General features: G+C 42.0%; 1 long non-coding RNA gene across 1 annotated transcript in view; it reads right to left on the bottom strand.

Moving 5' to 3' along the window:
• Positions 1-25431, bottom strand: part of LOC109303358 — an 82220-nt gene extending 56789 nt beyond the window's left edge. Inside the window, exon 1 of the long non-coding RNA XR_002099071.1 lies at positions 25311-25431. This is a non-coding gene — a long non-coding RNA (uncharacterized LOC109303358). The remainder of the gene's footprint in view (positions 1-25310) is intronic.
• Positions 25432-26580: the final 1149 nt, after the last annotated feature.

Here is a 26580-nt window from a genome sequence, read left to right as displayed (position 1 = left end):
ACACTCTTTGGAGTTTACAAGAGCTCTCTTGATTGTGTTTGTAAAATGCTCGTCCCCTGAACATGAGGAGTCCTTATATTTTAGCTTTTATTCTTGTGATTTCCTGCATAACTGGAATAATTCTGTAGATTGCTGACTTGCTGCATTTCCTCTGTAGTTAGCCACATACCGGACATTTTCCGTATTCATACCTGTCCCTAAATACCTTGATGGACATTGTTTTAAAAAACCTGTTGTCTTGTAAGTTTCTATGAACCAGCTTAACTAGTGTTAACAATCATATTCCCTGGGCATTCATCTAGGGGCCTCTAGTTGCGTATTTATTCTGCATCATACCATATTACTTTTTCAAGATATAGGACTCCAGTGTAGCTTTTCAGAAGCCTTTCACTGATGCAGCAAAAGAACTTTGGATGCCCACATCTTAAAAGACTGGGTTTTTAATTTTGAATCTGTGATCAGTTCCTCTATTGTTACCCCTTTTATTTGGAACATTCATCTTTCATAAATTATCTTTTTATTTCTGGGAGATTCTATGTGGCTCAGTTTTTTCTATATTTCTTCAAAGTCATTCTTCCCTTCGTCTTTTCTCATCCTCGGTGTGAAATGCATAGTACAGATACAAACCTCCAGCACAAACAGCAATACTTTTATGTTCCTCTTCCATTTTACAAATTCCAACAGCTTTTGCAATTCAAGTTGTGCACATCAAGTTGTGCTCTGAACCTTCTCCCGTATTCACCATGATTTTCAATGTTTGTGGAGGATTTGCACTTTGTAAGGACAAGGGTTTAAGCACTGCACAAATAAGCTTCTCCTCTTACTGCCCCCAAAACAGCTGCAGCTAGGATTGACTAGTATGTGCTTTGCTACTGAAATAGATACTATTGGTAACCCACTAATGACCCCTAGGAGCCATTCTAATTTTCTACCTTTGCATATGAAAGCAGCATCCCCCATCTATATATCAGCACCAGCCCCAGAGCCGTTTGTTGAGTGATCACCGCATTTCCACCCTGTACGACTCTTCAAGCAATCACAGAAGATTTGCAGAGCTGCCAGCTCTCCATCAGTTTGTGAAAGTTAGTCCTAATGAGGGCAGAAAAATGTCACACCAGATTACAGTTGCCCATACCTTTTGCCAAATCCACAGCACTCTGATTTGCTTCCTTCTTCTGCTTACCCCTTATTCCATATCTTGGACGTTTAACACCTGGCTTGCAATGCACAGCTCAGGGAGACTTTCCAGTTGGTGTAAGATTGCTGGTAAGATGGACAACTAAATTTGGAGTTGCTGACGGACTGGGGACGTTATATAATAGGCACAATCTGTAATGTTGAATCTTTAGTAATGTATTTTCATGGAAATTTGTTGCGTCATTTTATGAATCTAACAAAAATAACCATTAAAAACTATGAAGTTGTGTGACACAAGACTGAAAGACAGGATGGCAGCTTTGAATCCATGTGGACTGGCAAGGATTTTATACAGTGAAAAAGAAAGCTTGCCCAGCCTAATGTAAGCTGTCTTCTCCTTTCACTGATAGTACCTTTTTCACCTAGCCTTCTTGGCTTCTTTTCAAGGATCTCTTTTTCCAGCAACAGAGGCTCTCCTTCTCTAAATAGTAAGGACAGTCATTTCAGAGGTCTATTTGCCCCCTCACTGATTTGCTTATAGATTGCTCACAAACTTCTTGAAATCCCCGTTAATCTCTCTAATACTCTTAACTATCTGAGCTAGATTTCTTTGTAGTTGTGTATAATTCTCTTTAGTATTGGGTATTGTTGATTGTTTCTTTTGAAAGCCGTAATATAAGTATAGACAAGGAATGTTTTAAGCGGGGGTTGTTTGTTTTTATGGGGGGGGTTATACAGTAGGAAAGGATCTGGTTACAAAAAACTTCAGACTCTTAATAAATTTGCTATGAGATATGTGGAATTGATTGAAGGCCCAATCATCAGCGTGGTAATAACATGATTTACACCAGTTAAGGATCTTCCTTTATAATTTTGAGATTATAACTGTCATTACATTTTTGGAAAAACAAAATGGGTGGTTCTTGGCTGTGTTCTCTAGCCAGTAACAGTATTGTGGGCAGAAGAGTATTTTAAAGAGGTTATTAGCATGGCAGGATGCCATGATGGTAGTAAGCTAAAGTTTGGCCACCTAGGGCTGTGTCAAGTAAAAATGCTATCTCAGTTTGGGATTTGTCTGCAGAAACTTGTTTATTGGATGCTTAAGCCAGGATCTGTTTGTTGTGAGAAACTTCTGCCTTGTTAATTTCAACTCTATTTCTTTAATAGGCTTAGAAAAATGATCCAGAACACTCATTCCAGGGGATTGTAATTACCATGCTTTTTTGTTTGTTGGAAAAGAAAGGAAATGAGCCCCAGAGACACATTATTCTCTTTCATTTTTTATTCTATAATATTTAGGGCATGGTCTCAAACCACCGATAATATTCTCAACCAATTGGATGGCTGGAGCATGAGCATAGAAAGGTCAACAGATAACACTTTAAAAAATGCCTAGATGATTTAGAAGCCTAAGTGCCTTGTTACACAGTAATTTTGAGTGGCTCGTGGAGCTCTTAACCCCTGGATTGTCTGCACATTAACACCTTAAAATGGTTTTACGCATTCATTATGCAGCAAAAAGTTTCGCTTCTCTAGGGCAGGATTATTTCTCATCTGTACTACCCAGCTCCCATTTTGTTAAGGTATGGCCACTTCCCACAGATGTGCCACCCAAATTAAAGTCCTCCAGTATCGCACGATCTCTCGCATCCCTGCCCACAGAACAGAAATAGAAGCCTGTCCTTGTTCACCAGCCCTCCAGTAGCAATTCACAACTACAGCTCCTAATCCTGCCCCTGCTCAACAGGCCTCCAGTGGCAAGTCACAGCTGTGCAGGTGGGGGACAAAGAAGGTTTCTAGAATAAAGGTGTGATTGCTCCAAACTCCAAGCTAGCACTCACACTGATCAACATTTGTGTGACTCTCAGGTGTAACGAGAACCTAAATTCCCTTTGGAAATGGAAAAAGCGTCAGATTTAGCTTATGTCAGAAAGGTCATTTTATACAATCTAATTTTAGTTGTAATAATTCCAAAAAATTGAATATTTTTAGCATTTAACTGAAAAAAAATGCCTTGGTTATTTTAAACACACACTCAGTATCCAAACAATTATGATTAGAACTAAAAAGAGAGTGATGAGAAAATTATTATAAAAAGGCCTGTGTAGCACACATTTTCCAATCCAGTTGAAATGTTACATGTAAAGCAAAAAATGGTATACAAGGTAAAAAGTAACATTTTCATTTTTTGTGTTTCAGTGTCATGAGTAAAGCAGAAAAACTCCAGTGTTTTTAAGACGTCTATATACCATTCTTATCGCTGGCAGTCTTTCCTTAATAAGAACCATATATAATTTTTATTGAATCCATGGATAAGGTCTTTAACACTGAAAAAAATCATGTTCCCTAGCACATGCTTCTCTTCTTTGGAAGAAGTATTCCGGTGACATATTACCTAACCTTTCCCTAAGCATCTTTCACTTGTGCATGCTAGATTCTCTGTAAATAAGAAAAAAATCCATAATCCCTTAGCATACAAACAGTTATTTCTCTTAACAGATAAACCCAAATTAAGGCCTAAAATAGGCAGATATTAAACATGATTGGTAAATACATGCCTAAGGAGAATATTATGCTAATTATATGTATTATCTCCGCCACAGTCCATTGGGTTAAAAGGAAAAGCACATACAGAAAAACAAGCATGGGAAGTGTCATCTTCTATTTGAGAAAAGAAACCAGCCCACGTCTATGAAAATTTAATAGCAATTGACTTTTTTTATTTCTTACTGTGAATCCAGGACAAACTTTTATTTGACAACTGTATGTCCTTTAAAAGAGATCCATAACCCTTCAAATAAACTAGACTGTTCTTTCCTCTACCTCTCTCTCTCTCTCTCTCTCTCTCTCTTCCTTTCTCTCTCTCTCTCTCTCTCTCTCTCTCTCAATCTCTCTCTGTCTCCCTTTTTAATGCCCACATCTCCACTATCAGGAACAAATATGATTTCTGATTGAACATCACTTTATTTGCCAGTTCTGTGGTCTTTTCTTATCTTGTTCCACACTTCTCAGGCTTTGTGGTTAAATTATGTATTAAGGTCAATGTCAAAACACGGAAGATCTGTAATCTACAGGGAGCTCCCTTTTATTCGTTATTACAGTGAAGGCTGAGCGCAACTGTCAGGGAGCTTGGGATGTGCTCAGCATGGAGGCTTGCTACACAGCAGGGCTCTACAAAGCCTCTCTCCTTGTTCTCCCAGGACGAACCCTTGATAGATTTACCCAGATAACCCATCTCACTTTAAAGCTCTCTTGTCTCTGCTTCAATCTGAAAGCTGTCAAGTGCACCTATATAGTAATGTCATAAATCAAACGTAAAATGTGTACACTGGAGACACTGCGAGTGTCATGTATTCACTTGTACTTTGAGATCTTCTAAAGTAAAGTGGTGTCAGAATAAGGAAGGCTGGGAGGAATGTTTTTTTCCTTAAAAACGACAGAATATTTGAACAGGTTGTCTGTAAACTTTTTTTTTTTAACTTTTGTTGTTCTAAAGCCAAATTCTGGTTTATCCTAAATTAATCAGGGACAGCTATTTAGTAAACAAAAAAAGAAGCGGCTAAAAGATAGTTATCCGTAAACAATGTGATTTAATGCAAGGCGGTGTATTGATTTTGTTTCTTTGGTTTTCTTCTTGACAAGCATTTGTCAACATGGATTTGTATTAGTTCCCAGGTTTGTTTATTAAAGACGCATCATTCTTTCCCTGAACTAGAAACAATTCTCTTGCAGCCAGAATACAACATCAAAGAGGGATCCTAAAACAAGATACCAAAAATGACAAGAAAGAAAGAATCCTTCTATGTAAAATGTATCACTGGTGAACTTAATTTTTCCTCACCTTTAAATAAAGAGAACTTTCCCTTGTTATTGTGAGAAAAGAACTATTATTTCTTCATTAGGTGAGTTTAGAGAGAGAGAGAGAGAGAGATACATGTTGCATTTATGGTATCAGAGTTTCTTCACAATCAATAGCTAACAGCAAAGTGGTGGCAATCTTGTAGTGCATGATCTCTTGACTTTTGAAGTTCAGGTTCACAGCACACTCACTCTGGAGCCAGTATGAGCATTATGTTTAATTAAGCCGTGAACTTGCATCATAGTTGGAAATCACTATTGTCTGCATTCTGTATTCATTTCCAAATAAGTGTTAGAGCTTGCAGTGTTAATCAGTACAGGAACAATGGCTGGGTAAGCAAGACATGAGCCCCAAGCGCTGCATAGGAAAGCACATTGAAATGGAGCCAGGAGGGTGTCTCCCCTCACCCGCATGCCCCCCTTATGTCTTGCACCCTGCACTTTCCATGCAGTGTCTCAAGTCCCGGCAGTCAAGAGGGCAAAGCAGTAGTGACAGGGTTGGTGGCACTGGGGAGGCGATAGCACATGGTGCAGGGCCAGAAGCTGGCAGAAACAAAGTGCTACAGGGTGGCCAAGGGAGGCGTCAGAGTGGATAAACCCTCTTGCCTCCTTTTTTGCCTCTGAAAATTGTTTTTTACCTGGAACATGTCAGTGGCAAACAAGGAGACAGACCCCTCCTCTCCCTCCTGCTGCAGTGAACCTCCAGCTGCTGGCAGCATGCATTGCCACCACCCAGGACAGAAAACCGGCTACTTACACCCCTGTCACCAATGCAGGTTTTAAAATATCTCACATTAAGTTCATTAAGGTATTACAAAGTCCCATTTACAAGTAATAGATTCTAAAATGATATAGCTATACATCCTCATTATATACAGTAATCATCTCTGGGATATTTTTACCTACAAAATAACAATGCATTCTATTCTAGCTACTGCAGTTAAACATTTAGAAAGGCTCCTCTCTCTATAGAGACAGGGAGTTAATTTCATGTCCTGTGTATACGGTCGTTAGAGTCACTTATGTTCCATGCACTTTACCTTTGTTTTTTCTCGCCCTATCCTTTTTTCCTACTTTCTTGTCTTAAAATAAAACAAAAGTCATAAAATAAAGAGTGTCTTGTCTGTTGCTATCTGCCTGCTCTTTGAATATGGGAAAACAGGTTCCACAAACTGGAAGAACCCAATCTTGTAAGCTGCTTGGTGAAAGGGACAGGAAGAGAGAGGAGTAATGTGTTTCATTGTATGTGGGTGCATCTACATGTGCAATTAATGTGAAGCAATAAACTCCTGAACAGTTTGAGCTGAAGTAGACTGCTCCCGGGCACAGCATCTACATTTGTGCCCAGGACAGCAGCAATTAGAACCAGGGCAGATGGGGCACACAGGGGCTTAGCCCCAGGCTCCAGGTGGTGGCAGAAAGTGGTGAACAGGCTTGCTGGGGCTTGAGGGTGCCACAAGTGCAGAATCTGCCCCCCTGCTGCTTGGACTGACTGAGCATAAATTGCTCCCATGGTCAGTGGCTACACGTACATTTCAGTGCAGTAAATTACTCTGTCCTAAGATAGTACTGTCCCGACAGTACTTATCTTAAGGCGGAGTTCATTAGTTTACTGCGCCCTAATACCAGCACACGTGTAGATGGTGATGTTTTACTGTAGAGTTAATTAGTCTACTCTATAGTAAAGTGCATGTGTAGATGCACCCAGTTAATATGAATAGTATTCCAAGAGGCCCTGAAAGCTACATGAAAAAAGAAAAGAGCAAATTGCTCTCAGGGACTAAGGACAGACAGTCAAAAAGCCTGAACCTAAATTGATTCAATCTTTGCAGGTTAGTCTAACCTGACTAGGCTAAACTGGTTTGTAACTGTACAGACATCCCCTTTGGACTGAAGAAATGCAGGCACATGCCTGCAGTGGCTCAGGCTAGAAGCAGGGGGGCATTAGAGCAGCCCTCCTTTCCCTTCCACAATGCTAAGCTGAGAGAGGGCATGGCCAGGCCCTAGCAGGATGTTCTGATTAGGGAGGGGTTCCCCTCCCCCACACTGTTAATAGTAGAGCATTGAGGTACACAGCAAGGAGTTACACAGGGAGTTGTTAGCATTTATCAGCCCATCAAACAAAACAAAGCCTCTTATTAGTTCCAGCTCTTCTGAAACAACTTTTTCCAAGGAAGGCATGGAAGGACATTACCAGCTATCTGCTGATTAGCTCAAAAAAGCCCTAAGCTGACACTGTCCTGTCTGCCTTTGTCCTGTCTCCCACAGCATGGACCATAACCAGCATGTTGTATGCTAGCTAAGCAGGGAGAGATGACTGTGTAAGACAGGGGAAAGGGAGATCCCTGCTTGAGCAGGGAGTGGGGTGGGGGGAGGGGAGCAGGAGGAAGCCAGGTAGACACTTGCAGTCTCTGCTAGAGCTCCAGCCAGGGAGCACGGGGGTGGGGCCAGCACTGCTGGGTTACAGCAGACAGCAGAGCCCCACCCAGAGCTGCAAAGCAACTGGGATGCTGGGGGACTCTGGTTTAACTTAAACAAGGAAGGGTTCTGGGACAGACTTTGTATAAACCAGTTTGACCCAAATCAGTTAAGTCTGATACTACATTCAACCACGTTTATCTCAAACTGATTTCAGCCATTTTTAAGTGGCTTATGTGCAGTGAACGTGTGTTCAGTTACAGGTTTAAACCAGTTTCTGATCCCTTAAACTGGTTTACGGGTAATGTCTGTCCCTAACCATGATGAAGGCAAGGCAAGGGGCACCTTAGGGCATCTACATGTGCTGTGGGGCTGGGGGGGGGAGGCATCTCATGTATCAGTGTCCCTGCACTTCAAAATGGCAGTGGGGGTGCTTTAACTGAAGCTCGTTCTACAAGCTCTAGTTAAAGCACCCCCACCACCATTTTTAAGCACACAGATACTGATACACGAAATGTGGAGGCTGCTGGAGCACACTAATTAGCACGCCCCACACTGAAGAAGAAGCCGAATAATCCCACAGTCTTTGCTAATCAGTATAATGTAAAGAAATGGCTTTCAGGCTAAGACAAGGCACTCTGACCACCCCCTAAGCCTGGGAACTATGAATACAGGTTTATTATGTGGCCATCCCTGCCTTCATTGGACTGCTGAGAGGAAACTGCTCCTGAGGCTGATGTCCATCAGAAAAACTATGCCACAATGCTCAGGGGATGATTCCCATTACACACCCCTAGAGCTAGTCAAAATATTTTCATCTAAGCATTTGGATAACTGGACTAGATATAGCTCCATCTTGGTCCACAAGAGAGCAAGTCTAGTGAGAACAGGAGAGCTGGATAGTGGCTCCCCAGTCAAGGGGAAACAGGGAAGGAGCCTATTTGAAAGACTGTTTGAAGAGGCTAATGGAGGAAAATAAGAAGTAGCCCTGGGAAATAATATAACAGAAGAGTGGTTTTGAGCTAGGCCAGACAAGTGGTTACATTGAGGGTCCTAGTACTCTATGCTAGAGCAGTCTCTCTTCCCCCCACCCAATCCCCCCACAGAATACAACGTAGGGAGGTGATGCAGAAACAGCTGCATGAGCAGGGTAGGAGGATTGTTGATCCCAAGGAAGAACAAAGGGTATTTCTTTAAAACACCAAGTCCCATTTTCCAAAGCAAATTAGACATTTAAGACCCCATTGAAAGTGCATAGCATTTAGGAGCCTAAGTGTCTACCCCATGTCTCTGGCTCTCTGAGGGAAAGACATGTTCAAATGCACCCTACTTGCAAGTGCCCAGTCAGAAAAAGGAGAGAGCATGAAGTGAATTAAGGCTGAAGAACACCAGCCATGGTAAGGAAACTGAGCCTGGGAAAGGGTAAAAGACTCATTTTTACTTATCATTTGGATTCCTCTAATTATCCCAGCAGAAAAAGAGCTTAAGTGAGCAAAATCTCATTCAAATCAATTACTGTTACAAGTGAGTAAGGATTTGCTTGTTCAGAATCATGATTTGTGGGAAACAATGAAACATGTAAGGGATAAATCTAATTGTATATTTAAATACACATCAAACCCAATTCTATTCCACCCTGTACAAGTCCCTGAAACACAATTAACGTGAAAGGCAGGCATGTCTTTCTTATACTCAGGACTTTTTGTTAGAGCCTTAGTCTAAGGCCAAGGTGTTGGTGTGTTACAAAAGTAGGTGTCTCATAAGTGGAAGAGGATTTTGTCAATACAGTTTAAAGTATTCCACAGGAAATGTATCATTATCTGGAGCAGTTCTTTTGCATTGGAATAGCTTCCCTTTTTTAATGTGGCATCATAAGAAAGCATTCATTTTTTATTCAGGCCTGCATCAAATGGAAGTTTTTGCAGCTCCTCAAAAGTACTTCTGGGCTCCAACCGTACCCTGGACTTGCCTCTTTAGGGAAGCAGTAAGTAATATAATGCTAAGACATTAATAGGCTGTTATTTGGTTTCTTTGAGTTTCTTTCTTTTTCTAACAGTCAGAAGCTTGTGGTCACATTTTTATGAGCAACAGCTACTCTGGAGAGAAAAGAATGTTAAGAAATTCCGGTCACATTGTCAGCCATCATCCATGCTTTGCACCTTAAGATCTCTTAGAATATCAACATCCTTAAGTGGCAGCAACAGGGAAGAAAAGCCCCTGAAACTACTGCAGATTTTCAAACAGATCATTCCAGACAGTGAGTTTAGGGCTTTCTTTAGGTGCACATTTTTATATTCTCAAGACGATGAGGTGTCAGGCTTACCACTACTCCACTTTGCATATATGCCTTCCACTTCAGAAGCAAAAGCCATGGTGCATCCGAAGCAAACCCTATTTGAAGAGCCACGAAAATAACTTCTGACTACCAGGCCTAATTAATGCCTCCACACTGACCTCTACATCCAGCCCATATCAAAAATGTTACAGCTGAGCTGATTCAACATGAACTCAAGATCAGGCAAGACCTGGTACTAATGAATACTAATGAACAGTAATTACTGGAACTCTGCCACAGAAACCCACTGCAGAGACATATGCTAATAGGCTTTACATGAGAATGCACAAGGCTTCAGACCCACTAAGAAACTTGTACTAGACTATGAGCAGAAAGAATGGTAACTCTAAACTAGCTTACATTCATTTCCTCCCTCACCCCTAAACTGCTGATTCCCAGCTTGCATCCATGGCCTTCAGTAAATAAGTTCCAAAAATTGGCTACAGGCACTGCTGGGCATCACAGGAATTCAACATGGTTCAGGCTTCCTTTTGACCCTTCCTGAAGGCGAACACAGAGAACACTGGGCATTTTTACACATGCAAGTGCTGCAGCACCGGACACTTTGAAAAGCTCCCGCACTGCATCGCTTACAGATCTATGAGCGGTGAAATGTGTGTCAGCACTGAGATAATGGCAGTGGTAAAATTTTGAACTAAAACACATAGAAGGTGTTTTAGTCCAAAGCTCACCGCCATGTTTTTCTGCACACTGAAGTGCATTTCATTGCTTATACAACTGCACGCAGTGCAGTGCAGTGCAGTTCGCATCAGCTCACGTGCAGAGCAGACTGGATTAACTGAGTCTGCTCCAAAGCGACGGATCTCTGATGCATTGCGGGACAAAAGATATGTGTATAAATGCCCATTGAATTTATACTGGGAATAGTTTTAGAAAAACTAGGTGTGCCTAGACATGCACTTTAATATGCATTAGCCTATTTTAATGTGCATTAAGGCATCACAAAAAAATTGTGTGCTTTTGCCAATAGGCATTAAAATAGGCTAATGCACCTTTTTCCAGCACCTCACAATGGACGTACTAAAATTATGTGCATTAATGAACATGTAGACATGCCTAATTGAGCCTTGTTTCAGAATGATCAGGAATAAGTTTAGTCCATTTAATGTAGAATCTTAGATACTGGGATTAGGGGAAGGAGATGGATAATAAAACATGAAATCTGGACCTTTTCTGCTTGCTATATTCACTGGAAAATCACCATGCATGAGGAAAATGTGGCCCTTCTAAAGACATACTTGCTGGCTGAATTAAACCTCCCCCACCTTCTTAAGTATCCTTGTGGTCCACTCAAAGTAAAGCAGGGTACGTCAAGGTAAGCCATTGAAGACGTTGAACTTAACTGGTCTCACATCAGTTTTACATTAGTTGGAGTCTTCTGGCCACATTGGAATTTCTCCTGCTTTATGTTTATCAGAGGAGATCAGGTTCACTCCATCCCTTTTGAGCATTGTTGCCATATAGAGCTGAAGATCCAGTTCTCCATTCTTTATCTGTATATTTAGATGGTAATCTCTTCAAGGCAGGAACCATCCATGACTATATGATCCCAGTCAGGGCATCTAGACACCTTTTCATATAAATGGAGACAGGGGCCTTGGATATTGGGCCCTGCTCCTGCCTCCACTGATGTCTGTTCTTTTTATGCCTATTAATGCAAACTGAGGTCAGGAGCTTGAACTCAGTGCCCCCTTCCTTCTAGGGCAGTGCCCATCTCATTGTGCTACAGAGAAAGGCTTCTTCTGACTTTCTTTTCTTCTGAACCCACAAAGCTACCCTTCTTGGTTGTTGAGTAAGGACACTTCAGTAGGAAAGGTGAAGCACTACTTCATCACTTGGGCTAAGCACAGACAGTCAAAAAGCCCAAGGCTGAATTGGTTCAGTCTTTGCAGGTTAGTCTAAGCTGCAAAGATTGAATCAATAAGCAAGTAAACAGACATTCACTTGTGATTCAAGAAATGCAGGCACATGCCTGCAGTGGCTCAAGCCAGAAGCTGGGGGGCATTACAGCACAGCTCTCTAGCACATAGCCAGCATGGGCTGTGTTTTCACTTCCTTTTCCTGCTGCCCTCAAGATCTCTGGGATTTGCAGTCCACAATCACAGCAGCAGGACACTTCAGGGTTGCTCATCACTTCCTCTTTCTGCTTCCAGGTGCCTCTGGGATTTGTGCCTAACAGTCACAGCCAGCACTAAGTCATCCAGCAGGGAAGGGCAGGTCTGTACTCAGAGAAGGTGAGTTTAACCCCCTTCCCTGGGCCCAGACCCCAGCCAGGGTTTGCCTGCGGGGAGGCACTGAACCAGCCAGTCCTCACTGCTCCAGTTAAGGAGCAGAGAAGTGGAGCCAGCCCTGCTCTCTGGAGCAAACAGCACAGCACATCAAAGCATGCTGGGATGCTGAGGGACTCCGTTTTAACTTGAACCAGGAAGGGGACTGGGACAGAAGTTTCATAAACTGGTTTGATTTAAGTCAGCTAAATCTGATACTATATTCAACCAGGTTCATCTTAAACCAGTTTCCGTCATTTTGAAGGTGGTTAATGTGCACTGAACTTCTGTTCTCTTACAGGTTTAAACCAGTTTCTGATAACTTAAACCAATTTATGTGTATCTTCTGTTCCTAGCCATGCTAGTTAAGGCACTTTCCTGGGAATAGAGGTATAAAGCCTCCCTGCCCGAGAAGGGCCTAGAACCTGAACCTCTCACACCCTAGACTTGTGCCCTAATCACTATGTCATTCAGCTAAAAGATGAGCAGACTTTTCTCTTCTAGTACTAAGCAGCTGCAAGCTGTGGGGGTTTTTTTCAGCCAACATTTTGGAGACTTACACAGGGATGCGTGCCTTCCTGCATGGAACAGGATCACAGCAGAGCATAAGTGGCCAGAAAAGTTCTCTTCTGGGCATGTTAACTTTAGCTGTATAAATGCTACTTACCCACTGAACAGGAAGTTGGATTTTGGCACAAGAGCTAATCCCCTCCATTGTCCTCTCTCCTGTTGTCTTTACTGTGTTTGTGTTTCTCTGACTATAATTAAACTAAATAAGGCATCAAAATGTTGCCACCACAATCAGCAGAATAAGAGATGTATCTGCCAGTTACTGACTAGTTATGAAAAATCTAAAGCTGCCAGCTGAAAAACCTTAACAGGCATGAGTTTCAGTGTAAACCAGATAACAATAGGGTTGGGTTTTTAGTGTGCAAATGGTACTTGAAAATTAATGTCCTTTCACCTCTACAATGACAATGGAACTATCCATTTTCTGAAGGCGAAAGGTCACCCACTCTTTCTTTCCTGCTGGATTATTTTGCTCAGCAATTGTTTGCTTAAAACAATGGGATGATTCTTACTCATTCAAGTATCTACTTAAATTCCACTGGCTGCAGAATTTACACAAAACAGGTGTTCATTTTTCTTCTGTACAGCATTTTAATCAGTTTTTTCCCTTTTCTGTTGTCCAAAAGTAATTAAGCAATCAATTCAATTACAGGGGCCCTAGACCTAACTGGGGCTATTTCTGGAAAACCTCTCCAGTCTCTTTAATCAGCTACAGCAAGTTGAAAGCAGCGAAGTCAGTGATTTTCTTCACTCTGCCCATGTAGCCTCTATTCTTGATTCTTTTGCCAGAACAAAAGCTTTCCTACCACACAACAATCAAGCTATTAAGTCAGAATAAGCAATTCAGAATGTTTTTCATGATCAGGCAAGGATTTTTTGTAACCAATACTCTGAGACAGCATGCGTTCAGAATTTAATGCCTGAGCATCACTGAAGAACAAAGGCATCTCTTAGTCCCGTTCAAACCTTTCCACAAGTTTGAAATAAGAGATTATCAATCATATAGCCATCAAATTAAATGCAGTGGGTTTTTGGCAGGAGGAGCATATTTTGTGATAGAAACTGGGTACTTGTTATCAGTGTAGCAGTTCTATTTGACTCTGTGTTTAGCACTGCATCCCTTGATCAATATTTTTCAGTCACATTCTTTAATTCAGCATAATTATCACAGAATTAGTGATGGGACCAAAGCCAGGTCCTATCTGAGTCAACAGCTAAACTCTTTTTTACTTCAATGCAGCAAGGACTGGGTTTAGTGACAAGGAGTTCAAGTAAATCATCTGGAAACTGCAGCTGGTGCTGAAGGGAATGACCCACTTGCTAAGCACAGCATCTTGCTGTGAGCATATGACCCCAGGGCTCTGTGATCTGCACTGGGAGTTTCTTGGGCTTCAGCTGGAGTTTAAGGAGTTGGTTTGAAACTAAACCTTGTCACAGTGACCCATTTCTTCTAGCGTAGGTGGAGTCATATTGAAAAGGATGTAGCACTAGCTCAGTCAACTCAGAGGCTACTTTAAATCCAGTCTAGCCATCATAAAATGGTATTTCTTAACACACTGGAAAAAGCCTGCTCCTGTCATTTCTTAATACATTGCACATACACAGAACTTGTCTCTCCCCTGCATAAATATTTTGGGATTCTTAGGACTCAGGGCAGTGCCCTTCTACTTCTTCATGACATAAAATGGGAAAAAACACACAAATATTTTAGCATTTTTCACACAAGCAATATATCCATAATTTTCTTTAAAAGAAAATGTGTACAGTACTGAGAGGTGCAGCTATCAGAGTGCAGCTTCTTGTATTCTTAGATATCAATGCTACAGTTGCCAGAAACAGGAAGAAAAAAAGACTGAGGTAGGTCTCAGCAATATCTTTGCCAGAAAGATCCCATTGTTAAATTGTTACTTATTACCATAATGTGTAGAAAATGTGCCACTTGGTTAAAGTCATAGGTTCCTTGTGGAGCAGCATGCTAAATCAGGAAGAGACTTGTAAATAAAGCCCCTTTTGAAAAAATCTTATTTGCCCATAAATCGAGGATAAAGTCTATGTTATTTATAAGGTCTTTCTTTTGCATGTGGGAAGATAGTACAAACATTTTTGTGGCAGCACTATAGACCTCAAGCTCTCTCAAAATAGCTGCTACCGCATTTGTAACAAAAAGCTTCTCTAAATAATTAATAATCAATTATGTTCTTTCCATTTTGTCCATAACCTCTATTAGTGGTTTGGGTTTGGGCAAACTCCTTAAACACCTGAAAGTTCCAAAATACAGTTTTTTCTAAACCCAATGAGAGTCTAGCTCCCAACTTCAAAACCTGGACAAAACCAAGAATATTCAGGACCATTTCCATTCTGAGTCAGAGTCTCCTATTTGTATACATTCTTCTAAGAGATGCACATTTTGTATTGAATCCTCAAAGGCCATATACATCATCATCATCATCATCATAATAGTTATTATTGTTGCTGTTGTTGTATAATTGGACATAACTAAGTACCGTTATACCCATTTCACAGATGGTGAAAGTCATAGAGGTTAAACTGCATAAGTCAGAACAGAGAGTTAGTACCAGAGACAGAATTAGAACTATAGCAGCTACCAATCTCATAGGCAGCCCAATGGACTACTGACAGCTGGTAGCATGCAATAAGTTTAAACTATTTAGTGCTTTAGTTTCCAGCAGGACAGGTAATGAAGGCAAATTGGATGTTCCCCAAGGAGATGTTACACAAAGTGTAAGAATCAAGCATTTGAGCAAATGCACTTGACATGAGGAGTGACTCAACATAGTGTGACAATATTTTATATATTTGGACAAAGGGTTTGTCCAAATAATTTGTAAAAAGGGTTTGTCCTGCCTTTATTGCAGGCAGAAGTCAAATGAAAGTGGAAAAAATAAGGGCAGAAGCTGATCTCACTTTACCTACCCAAATAGCATTTTTGGCACTTTAGAACAGTTTGCAATCTACTCCTCATGCAGTTGGCTACTGAGCACATGCAATAGGCTGAGCTCTGTCTGAGAAGGTCCAGGGCTCTATGCACACTCACCCTTGGCAAGCATAGGTCAAAACTCTCACAGGCAAAAACCCATGAATAACAGAAGGAGAAAGGCACCTTTCTATGTTTTAGCCAAGGGCTGTCCAACTGTTGTGACAAGGAATGGATAGAATTGTACGGCTTATCTTAGTGATGTTCTAGACTTGCCTCATTCGTGGCAGGACAGCATAGTTGCTTAAATGTGCTGACACTGCTGATATCACTAAGATCTTCAGACTGTAGCTGAAGCAAAAGAAGTGAGTCCTGCAAATGACTTGTTTCAGACACCATGTAGCTAGCAAAGAAGATTTAGTCTGGATAATTAACTTATAACAAAAATGCCATGTATTCAGCAGAATTAGTGAATGATATAGTTGGTTGTTTATCTTAGTCATTACCTGCAAGGGATCATTACAAACAGTCCATCTCCCAAGTGAGTCTTCAAAATGACTTCAGTGGGGCTTAAGTCAGACAATGAGGGGCTAACACCTAATTTAGTTCAAGACAAATACCTGAGTCCTTGAGTAAACTTTTAAAGAAATGCTTCCCAAGATTCAACTCTCTCGCCTCTTTTTATTCAATCATCATAACATTTGTTTTACTACTTTTCATAGTAAAATTCTGTGGGGAAAAAAAAGTTATTTCCTTCAAGCACCGTTTCAGAGGAAAACTTCTCCAGACAGTTCTCTACCCCATCTTACATAGATTCACAATCTGTAGAACAATTCATTTTCTTTTCTTTTGTATCACAGTATCATAGTACTTAGGGTTGGAAGGGACCTAAACAGATCATCAGGTCCAACCCCCTGCCCTGGGCAGGAATGGGTGCCAGGGTCATATCCCCCCAGCCAAATATCTGTCCAGCCTCCTCTTGAAGACCCCCAAGGTAGGAGAGAGTACCACCTCCCTTGGGAGCCCACTGCAGAGCCTGGCAGCCCTAACTGTAAAGTAATGTAAAGTAATTCTGGCTCCTACCCTGGGGGTCTTTAAGAGGAAGCTTGATTCCTACCGAGCTGGGATCATTTGAGTCCAGTTTTTCTTTTTTCTCCTGCCCAGGCGGGGGGGGTGGTCAAACTTGAAGATCTATAAGGTCCCTTCCGACCCTACTTCTATGATTCTATGAATGTCTGCTGACATTAATATCCCTTCTTCATCTCTCAGCTTTCAACTCATTCCTTGAATGTGCTGCAGTTAAAGCTCACCATGACAGATCAGTTTGTGGTATTTTGTACTCCTGTGGTTCATCCCCACAGGCAGGAACATGCATTTCCCCAGGGACAACTAGCAGCGGCACATATTTGTGCCACTGCTAGTTGTCCCCAGAGAACACCCTTGCACGTACACTCTGGTGCATGGCAAGTTGCCCTAGAGTGGGATAGGAGAAGCTAGGGTCAGCACCTGGGCTGGCCCGAGCAGCCTTACCTGGGATCCTGGGGGCCTCCTGGGGCTGCAAACTGCGCTTACACGCTCATCTAGAGATGCCCCTACAGCCTGGTTTACCTCCTGTTCCAGGATCTTTGATTCCATAGTTTATGTTTCTGAGGCTGTTATGTCCACTGATACACCCCCATTGTTGGAGAACTCTCTCCACAAGTAAAACTTAATAAAAGTTACTACTCTGCCAGTTTTTGGAGATGGTAGCAGGGCAATAGGACATATTTCATTATGGCAGGGGCCTGGGAGGGACAGGAAGGACATGTGGCAAAGAGGGAGTTAGCCAGAGGAGCCATGTATTTGCTAACATTCGTTATGGCCCTCATGCACAACCCTGGACTGGAATGTCAGTGGATTCTAACACACGTGTGGTAAAATCACCTCCCAGTCTGCCTCGCGGCTGTAAGCACACAACCATTTGAGAGGGGGGAACTCGCTTTTGTATTGTCCTGAGCGTCTCACCTCACCTGGTGGCAGCGATATCTTTTAAAACCATTGGTCAGCATCCAGTGGGCCTGCTTCTGGTTGGGACTTAGTGATGAGGTCACAAAAAGTTATAAAAAGGGACCACCCCACTTTGGAGTGGGAGACATCTTACACACACTCTCTCTCTCTGTCTCTGTCTGGGTGTATATGTGAGTAACTTACCTGAAATTTAGCCAAAAACTTAGATTTAAGTGTTTTAGTCATGTATCAAAAGGCTAAGCAGCCTATACTGTTTTGCTCAAGGTAGTTTTCCTTCTATATTATGTAGTTTTGTATTCCCGCCTCACCCTATCCCTCTTTGATCAATAAATTTATGTCTTAGCATGCCTCACTGTGTGTGCTTAAGAGGGAAGGGACCAGCCTTGTTAGCTCACTTTACTAGGCTGACTAAGGTGGACTCAGCTTTTTACTTTCTTCCTGTACTGGAGGCTGCTTGTGAATGCTTCAAGCTAATAGAAGCACCCCAAAATCCCATGGTGGGTTAAGTGACCCCAAGGTCTAAAGGGTCTGTGTACCCCAGGCTGCAAAGAGCCCTAACAAAGACCCAGGCCAGGGTGGTGGTGACAGTTACCCCAGGTTTGCAAGTGGGCTCCAGGAAGGGGGTTGGCTGGACATAGGCACCCCAGGAGAGACACTGGAGGCATGGTTTTTGGTCAGGCACAGTGAGGTGGGTGGCTCAGTGCAGAAGCGCCCCCCTACTGGCCCACTGCACCCCCATGCACAACCCTAGGCTGGAGCATCACAGGGTCTGACACACAGTCCATTTCTTACCTCTCTCAGGACTGGAGGGGTAGCATGCTCCGTAGCAGGCAGTAAACCTCCAAGGGTATCCACATTGCTGTCCTGGATGGGACCATGCTCACTGTGAAATCCCTTTAGCCATTCTTAGTTCCTCTTTGCTCTGACAAAGACACGCAGTTGGTAATGCTGACAGTAGCATGATTTCTTACTCATTTACACACATTTTAAGACAAACGGAGCATCAAAGTTAAGGTAGCATTTGAGTGATTCTGTAAACCAGAGAGCAGCTAAATTGGATGGATGGATAGATGGATGGATACAAAAATATTTTACTTTTAGCTTGTGAAGTATACTGTCCTGATGTAGTGCCACTTTTAACCCCTTAGTTTCTTTATCTTCAACATGAATTCTAACACTCATGGGGGCATTCCACATCTCCCAGCAAATCAAGGAGGCAAAGCTATCAAAGACTCTTGCTTTCATTTTTTTCTATTCTGGCTTGAATATTGGTGAGATGAATCATCAGGTATAGCAAGCATTTGCTCCAAACAACCGAATGTTTCTCATGTAAAGGAGGGCAAGATACTTATTTAGTATCTGGGATACTTTATGTGTGTAACCCGGGTGGCGGCCCAATAGTTGCCACCCTTGCCCAATATCAGGGATGGATGGTGTGGTGAGAGTGGGGCAGGGCTTCTGGCCAGCACCAATTTACTTTCCAGCTGGCCCCTGCTCCCCACAGAGCAGCCCGTGGGCCCAAGAAGGTCTAGCACTTAACTGATTTAACTATTTGCACTTTATTTACAAAACAAGAACAACAGGAAAGGTTATTTACAAGTGAACTTAAATGGCATAACCAGAATCGCAAAACAAACCAGAATGCATTAGTCAACCCTTGACTCAAGAACTACAGGTAGGGTAATTGGCAGCTTTCAGCCACTACTGAGGTGCTACCGCAAGGAAGCAAGGTGCTCGCTCCCAGCAGCTCCAACAGCAGTAAGCAACAGACTGCAACAGGTTAAGCGCTTCTGGTCTGCAGCAATCAAATTGTATCAAACCCCAACCCCCCAAAGAGGCAGAAGGGTGAGCCTCCATGGCAACAAAAAAGAAAAGCAACAAGCAACAGAGTAGGCTCCTGCAGCAATCAGCATGACCCAAGCACAAACCTCAGGGACTCCATCCTGTGCTGCAGAATAAGGGACAGGACCGAGTCCCCTCTGGAGCAGTCAGTGGCAGAGGGCCAGCAGCACAGGCAGCTCCCAGGGGACCTTGCTCTAAACCCCTGCTCCAGATGACTGGCCAGGCAACCCACACACCTCGCGGCTCGCCAATCTTATTCTGAGTGCCTGCCTGTGCCCCGAGCTCCCAGGGACGCTCGTCCTGGTGCTCTGCCACTCCTCAGGATCCCAATGCCTTGCCTGCTGCTGTCCTGCTTCCCCAGGGAAGGTAAAGGGTTTCCTCAACTCACCAGTCCAGCTCTCTGCTCCAGATAAGGATGTGCTCCTGGCCACTGCTTCTTCTCCACAGTGGAGTGGGGGGCTGACTGTCACCCCTAGACTCCGGGATGACCGGCACGTCCAGCACACTGTGATGGGGTCTTAAATCTGTGCCCTGCCCTAGGCCACTGAGCAGTACGGTTGTCAGTCCATGGACACTGTTCCAGTCGATGCCTACAGTAGTCTCCAGAGTTTTAACAAACCTCCACTTAATATAAAGCCCTCTTTCCTTACACCTACCCTTCCTCCCATGTCTCAAGTTGCATTGTGGATCCCAAGTACAGCCTCTCAAATTCCTGCCTATTTAGCACCTGGCATCAGTAGCATAAGGGGAGTGGGGACAAGCAGGGCACTAGCCTGGGGTGCTGACTTGCCCCAGAAGGTCTTTGTCACAGGAGGTGTTTCCCTGTGCTGCCCAACTGTAGCAACCAGGTCATTGCAGCCCTGTGCCCAATAGCCTATCTGGGGGTACAGCGAGTGAACAGGGCACCTGGGAGCCCATGCAGTAGTTCTGTGAAGCTAATATGAAGTGAACCTGTCCCTCAACTGCAGCACCCCCAGCCCATATTGCTACAGCAAGAGCTGTAGTAGTGTGCAGACAGCTGGGGCAGGTAAGACTCTGCTCCCCCTTCACCCTCTCCCACCTGCCCCACTCTCCAGTGGTTAGCATAAATAAGCCATTGCCCTTTCCCCCCACCCCCCAACCTAGGTCATGGAAGGAGCTTGTTAAACCTCTTGCAGAGAGGAACTACACTGGAGTAAAAGGGACCAGAGTTTGTCCCTCAACAGATTTCAAATTACAGTCTTAGAAAATTCAGCTCACAGGAGCTTACTGTTTAGTGCATGTACTTTCTTCTGTCTGGTATTTAGTTTTTTTCCAGCTGTTTGTAACCGGAAAGGGACATATATTTGATCAAAAGATCTGACAACATTAAACATAAATTCCTCATGCCTTCAAAGAACCATGTCTGTCATTAGTTAATCTATCAATTAGTTAATCATCCAACACTCCTGAAGTCAACTGAAAGGCTTCCCATTTGACTTCATTTGAGTTAGATCAGGCCCTGAATGAGGACCTAAAGCATGTGGAAAAGATCAAAGTCCAGAGGAGGTTTTATTTTGACAAATGAAGGACTTCTGTCTTCACAGGTGTCAATTTAGCACTTCTCATATGTATTAAATTCACTTTAAATAAAAAAAAATTAGAAGAGATAGATATAGAGAGCTCAAAATATCTTGTAATACAACATAGCCTATTACAGCAATAAATCAGAGGATTCTCAACCATAATTACTGGATATTATATTGTCCTATCTGCAATGAAAATATAATTCAGATATCCTATTTTGCAACCAGTCTGTCTCTAGTGACTTAGCAGCTTTCTAATGAATATCAACTTAAAATAAACTCTATTTCCTTAGAATCGCCTCTACAAAGGTGATAGTCTCAACAAAAACCAGTTACCAATAAGTAGTCTTTTTGTATAATACTGATATGGCAAAGGTCTCTTCACCTAAGATGCATTTAATATATTTCCTGGTCAAATGCAGCACTGTTTGCTGGTAGGTTTTTTAGAAATATATCTTCTTTTTATGTGGAATATCTCTTCATTTTTTGTATGCAAAAAATTGCATACGGATAATAGAAACCACAAGGAAAGTAAGAGTGCATGTGTCATGATTCTATACGGTAGAAGACAGAGCAATACTTCAACTAATATTTATGAAAGATCATCATAGCTACTTCCTTAGAAGTCTATTAAAATTATAGAAAGCTTTCCAAATTCTGGTGTATGAAAATGAATTAATATTGTTTTTATATATTTGGGGGTTTTAAGCGTCAATATGCATTGGAAGATCATGTTGGTTTTTAGATCCAGGTTTATTTTGTCCAATGGAAGCTGTTAAAAAACTACCACACTGTACCCTATGCTACATCAATCAAACAAAATGAAAATCCATTATTTAACTACACCTTCCTGACAGATATGCCACAGTAATGGGAAACTTTTCCAGCAATCTGCCTGCATCCAGTATAATTACAATTTTTAATCTTTAGTTTTGACATATTTGTTACTTACCTCGTTATCCTCCCATAAACCTAGATCATCACATTTAATGATATTTCAAAAATCCACCATCCATGTTGAAAAGTTTCAAACAACATTCTTTCTTTGGCTCTTTCAGTACCTCTGGATTCTGTTGTTTGATTAAGGGATGCCCTGTCCTCGTTTAAATAAGCTAAAACACTCACCTCTTCTGATTAGCATAGTCTGCCATGCAAAGCCTTTGTGCTGTACTTTCTACTGATTTGTACTGTATTACACTGAGATCCAAGTATATGTCTGCTCTTTTCTATTGAACTCATTTGTCTTTGACGGTCAGCTTTACATGTACATTTGGTGTCAAGTGCTGGAAGGAGAAGCAGCCATAGAAATGCCTCTTCTCCTTATTCTTAATTTTTACACTGAAGGGAATGTGGATTCAATGCCTGGCACTTGCCTTTCAAGTCAGGAGCAGAACCACAGATAATTATCAGAGTTTGGATTTGAAAACACTGTGCCAGACAAAAGGGTTCTTGACAAGGCTGCCTCTAGGGTATGGGAAAACCTAGAAGAAGGAAAATTATAGTGGCCTTGTGTGATAGCTACAGCAGTATACAACCAACTCCTGAGTTGGTTCAAGGTGCCACTGTCTCCAAAGGATTTCCAAATCAGAAGACATGTTGAATAAGTATCAGCACTCATGGGATGGGCCAGCCAATTCTACAAAATGTCAGTGTTCCAAAGAAATTATTGTCCTTATTTATGCTAGTTTTATATGTGTTGACTCCAAGGAGTTATGCATGTAAGTGAAAGACCCCCACTCTAGCAAAGCAACCTAAAATTTGACTTAATAAACCAGTAGAAGATTCACTGGAAAGGCAGAATCCATCTGTGGCTTAGCACGGCTGTGAGGGGATGTTCCTGCAGGAAGAAATTATGGCCAGAGAATCCATAAGAGGGCCTCAGGCTTTGTTATCAGAACAATACCTTAGCTATGAGTAGCAGGCATTATGTAGCTGCCCCACGCTGTGTCAGGGGCCCGATTGGGGAAGCTGCAGTAGCTTCAGAAAAAGCTGGATCCTAGGATCTGGCTCCAAGACCGCAGCCTGTTTGTGTGTAACAAAATCAAAATATGACCCAGTGCAGAATTGTTATCACCCTACCCAATGCAATAGGCCTACAAGCAGTGGAGCTCTTATTTCCACTGATATAAATTATGAGAAACTATTACACTGGTGCAAGCGACTTCAGACTTGGGCCCACAGGCTGATAAAGCACTATTCATATGTACCAATATGTGGACTGTTACCAATCCCAAACAAATTTTGTATACTTGTGATTGCCATGCTTGGCTTGGAGTTCATAACCATAAAATGATAATACTGTCTCTGGAGCCCAAACCTCAAAGTGTCCAGAGGTAGCTCCTACATCACAAAGCCTGTAGTGATAGAAGCTGTACTTTAAAGATGCTCCCTAACTAAGGAGACTAAGAAAGTTTGTGATTGTGAGATGGTCCCTCAGTTAAGTCGCTATCAGATTAATAAATGACAGACCAAGCATCTGCAGAGGTCTTCCTACTGCTCCACAGTAAATTCATTATCGTTATTTCTTTTCATTCATGTATGCCTGTGTTTATTGAACCCAGTGATCACTACAAGGGTGAGGATGATCAGCCTATCTATGGGTTTAATGGCGAATCCAAACCATGTTTGTCATTCCTTTGATGCTTGTAGGTCTCCAGGTATGCACTTATATACACCATTACCCATAATTTGGCTCCAACTCTGTTGAATTTTGCATGTCCTACTATTTCTGATCTCCTCCAGATTCTACATTGCTTCAGCCTTTCTCAAAGCCACTGATCACATTCTCCAGTTCATTAAGACTGGTCTACAAAGCACAAAAGCTAATTTTTTACAATACTATTTTTTACCCTCACATAATGGAATCCTAAGATGATTCAAAGCCTCCATAAAACACCTTATCCCACATCTCTTCTTAGATGCTACAATTGTGGCCAGTATAAATGTGGGGGAGGTGACCAGCTGAAGGACATGGGTGACTATATGAATCAGAGCAGCCCTAAAACTACTCACTTTGTTTTAGGGACTGAACTGGCAGCTAGATGGCCCCCAGATGAGGGGGATACCGAAGATGGCTTAAAACTATCTTTTCACTGTAACAGGGAGCCAGAAGGCCCCTGTTACTTAACGGGAAAATGCAACAGGGTGAGCTAACTCAGGGAAAGCTAGCAGCTAAGGAACTAGCTACCTGCTAGCTGGTTTGCAGCCAAAAGCCAGCAGTAACAGGCACAAAGGACAATCAGGCTGCTCAAGGGCTTAGAGCTGCAGAGGAAAGAGGAACAGGAGGAGCTAGGAGAGCTCCTAGCTGGCACTGGTGATACTTTGGGGAAGGTAATCAGACTGCCGCTGCCTTGCAGAGGACTATGACCCAAGATAAGCCTTGTGATACAGAGAGGTAGCCACTGTTTATATTCAGACCCAGAGTGGGTTAGTAGGTGTTATAGCCAGAGGCCTCCTTTCTTTGTTATAGTTTATACCAGTGGTTTGAGTGGGACTGTGAGAGGTGGTTTTGGAGGTCCCAGTGGTGTCCAAAGGGTTCATGACTGCTTTGAGCCCAGCTAGGGGCCAGGCAGGTGGCACCTGAGAAGGGGTGAAGCCAAAGTTTGAGAAAGCCATGGCAACTAGTAGCTTACCTGGGGCAGGGGCCCAGCACCTGAGAGGGGCATGGATAGGGCAAGGGCCCATTGCTCTTGAGAAGCAGAACAGTGCCCGGGAATGCTCTAAAGATAGGGTGAAACAGGGCCTGAGTAGGCACCAGAGGTGTCATGGCCACCACCCGAGCTGGCTTTTGTTACATTCACAAACATATCCTAAGCTGCAACCATCCAGCCCACAGGTCATCTTTCAAAGAGTTTTTGTTTCCCCTTCTCCCTTCCATCTTTTTTTTTTTCAAATATAATCAGGTAATAGTCTTAATAGGGAGTCTACTAAAGGCAATTAGCAAGGATAAAAAAGTATATTCTGTTCATTCTACTAACTGATTCATTTATGGTGTGTGCACTGTGTGCTGGGAAGTTACCCTCCAAAGATATTATTGAGTTCCCTTGGGGTAAAAAGTGGCCTTTTTGGTGGGAAAATGTTGGCAACCCTATGATCCAAGTATTTCCTCCTTTGATGAAGGTTGTCTTTCTACTGTGCTGAAGTATCATATTTGAATGTGCAAAAACAATGAAAAAAGAGAAGTAGGAAAAGAAAACACTTTTCTCCCATTAAGAAAGTCTGATGAAAACTGCTCTTTCATCTGGCATTTGATACTCAAATGCACTTTTGCATTCACAGTTGGATGGAGATTTTTTCAAGTTCAGCCCTAATTTATTTATCTTAAAGCAGGCAATGTACTGTAATTTTACAATAAAGGACTCCCAATCAAAGCTTACCTTATCCAGAGGTAATTAATACAAAGATTGTTGAATTAAAGATGTGAGTCTTGACACTTTGGCAGGGGGTAAGGGACATGGTCTCAAAGGCCCAAATTATGCCTGAAACAGACCAATTAACACCATGTATCTTCTTTTATGTTAACTTCAATTAAGGTTTCTTAAAATTTTTAAAGTTATTTTCTTCTTTACAATCTCAGAATGTCAGAAATGTACATCAAAGAAAAACGCTTCAGTGCGAACACCATAGGTAACGCTCATTTGCACACAAATCTGCATATTGCAAAGGAGTTCAGAGCCCATTTTGCATGAATTATTGCAGGATATGAGTCAATGAATTAAAAAGCTTAAAAATAACAACCATCCAAATGACGATGGGCTGCACCAACTTCTGTTGACATAACGAATTTAAAAAAAAAGCAAGTCAGAATTAGACTTTGGTTATGGAGATAAATAAGAAAATGATTTAAAGTGTGATGCTACACAGCCCCATGCATTTTAAACTACTTGGATTCACTTTGCTCATTATTTAGAGGTTGTGACTCAACATTCCTCTATTAGAAGAGAATATTCTTTTTCTTCCACTAGAAAGTTGAAACAGAAATGGATGGGTTTACACTCTTGACTCTTCTGGTTTTGACAGTAAATCCATTGACCCTTTTTTTCAGAACTGCATACAGCATGTTGTTGAAGCAAATTTTATTCTAAAGTCATGTGTTTATAATGTAAGTTTGTCCTTGTGTTAGTCATTTCCCAAAATATCATTTCCCAGTTTGCCATTGATTTGCTGTGTCTCAGTACTATGGCTATTTATTTTCCCCATTTTAAGTCAAGAAATACATTTCTTAAAACACCAATGCAAAATGAAGCTCCTGATATGTATCACTAAGCAGACTTGGCAATTAATGTTTTCTGAGATAAATTTAAATAAGTTAATAAAGTGCACCAAAGAGCACATATCCAAAGATTTTGAATTCAAAGCTTTCTGTTTAAGACCCTTTTCCTTTCTGCCCTCAGTTACCTGTGTGTGACTCTTGTTGACTCTTGCTAATTTCCTCTCTCTGCTCATGGATAGCACTATGCTCAGCCTTCTGACTGAGTTCAGACTAACGCAAGTAACAGGCTCTATCTTGCTGACCCCAAGTCACTTCTATTTGGAGCTGGTTTAACTGTTCACTGCAAACCATGTAATCCCCTGCTGTGGCCCATTTTAATTCTTTTGCAAGCTGTCCATAAACAGAGCAAGATTTTGCAGAAGTTCTGTATTATG

Source organism: Gavialis gangeticus, unplaced genomic scaffold, assembly GCF_001723915.1.
Source record: "Gavialis gangeticus isolate Ggan-Ray unplaced genomic scaffold, GavGan_comp1, whole genome shotgun sequence".
Lineage (NCBI taxonomy): Eukaryota > Metazoa > Chordata > Crocodylia > Gavialidae > Gavialis > Gavialis gangeticus.
Note: the sequence above shows the minus strand (reverse complement) of the source record. Positions and strands in the feature narration are given on the sequence as shown.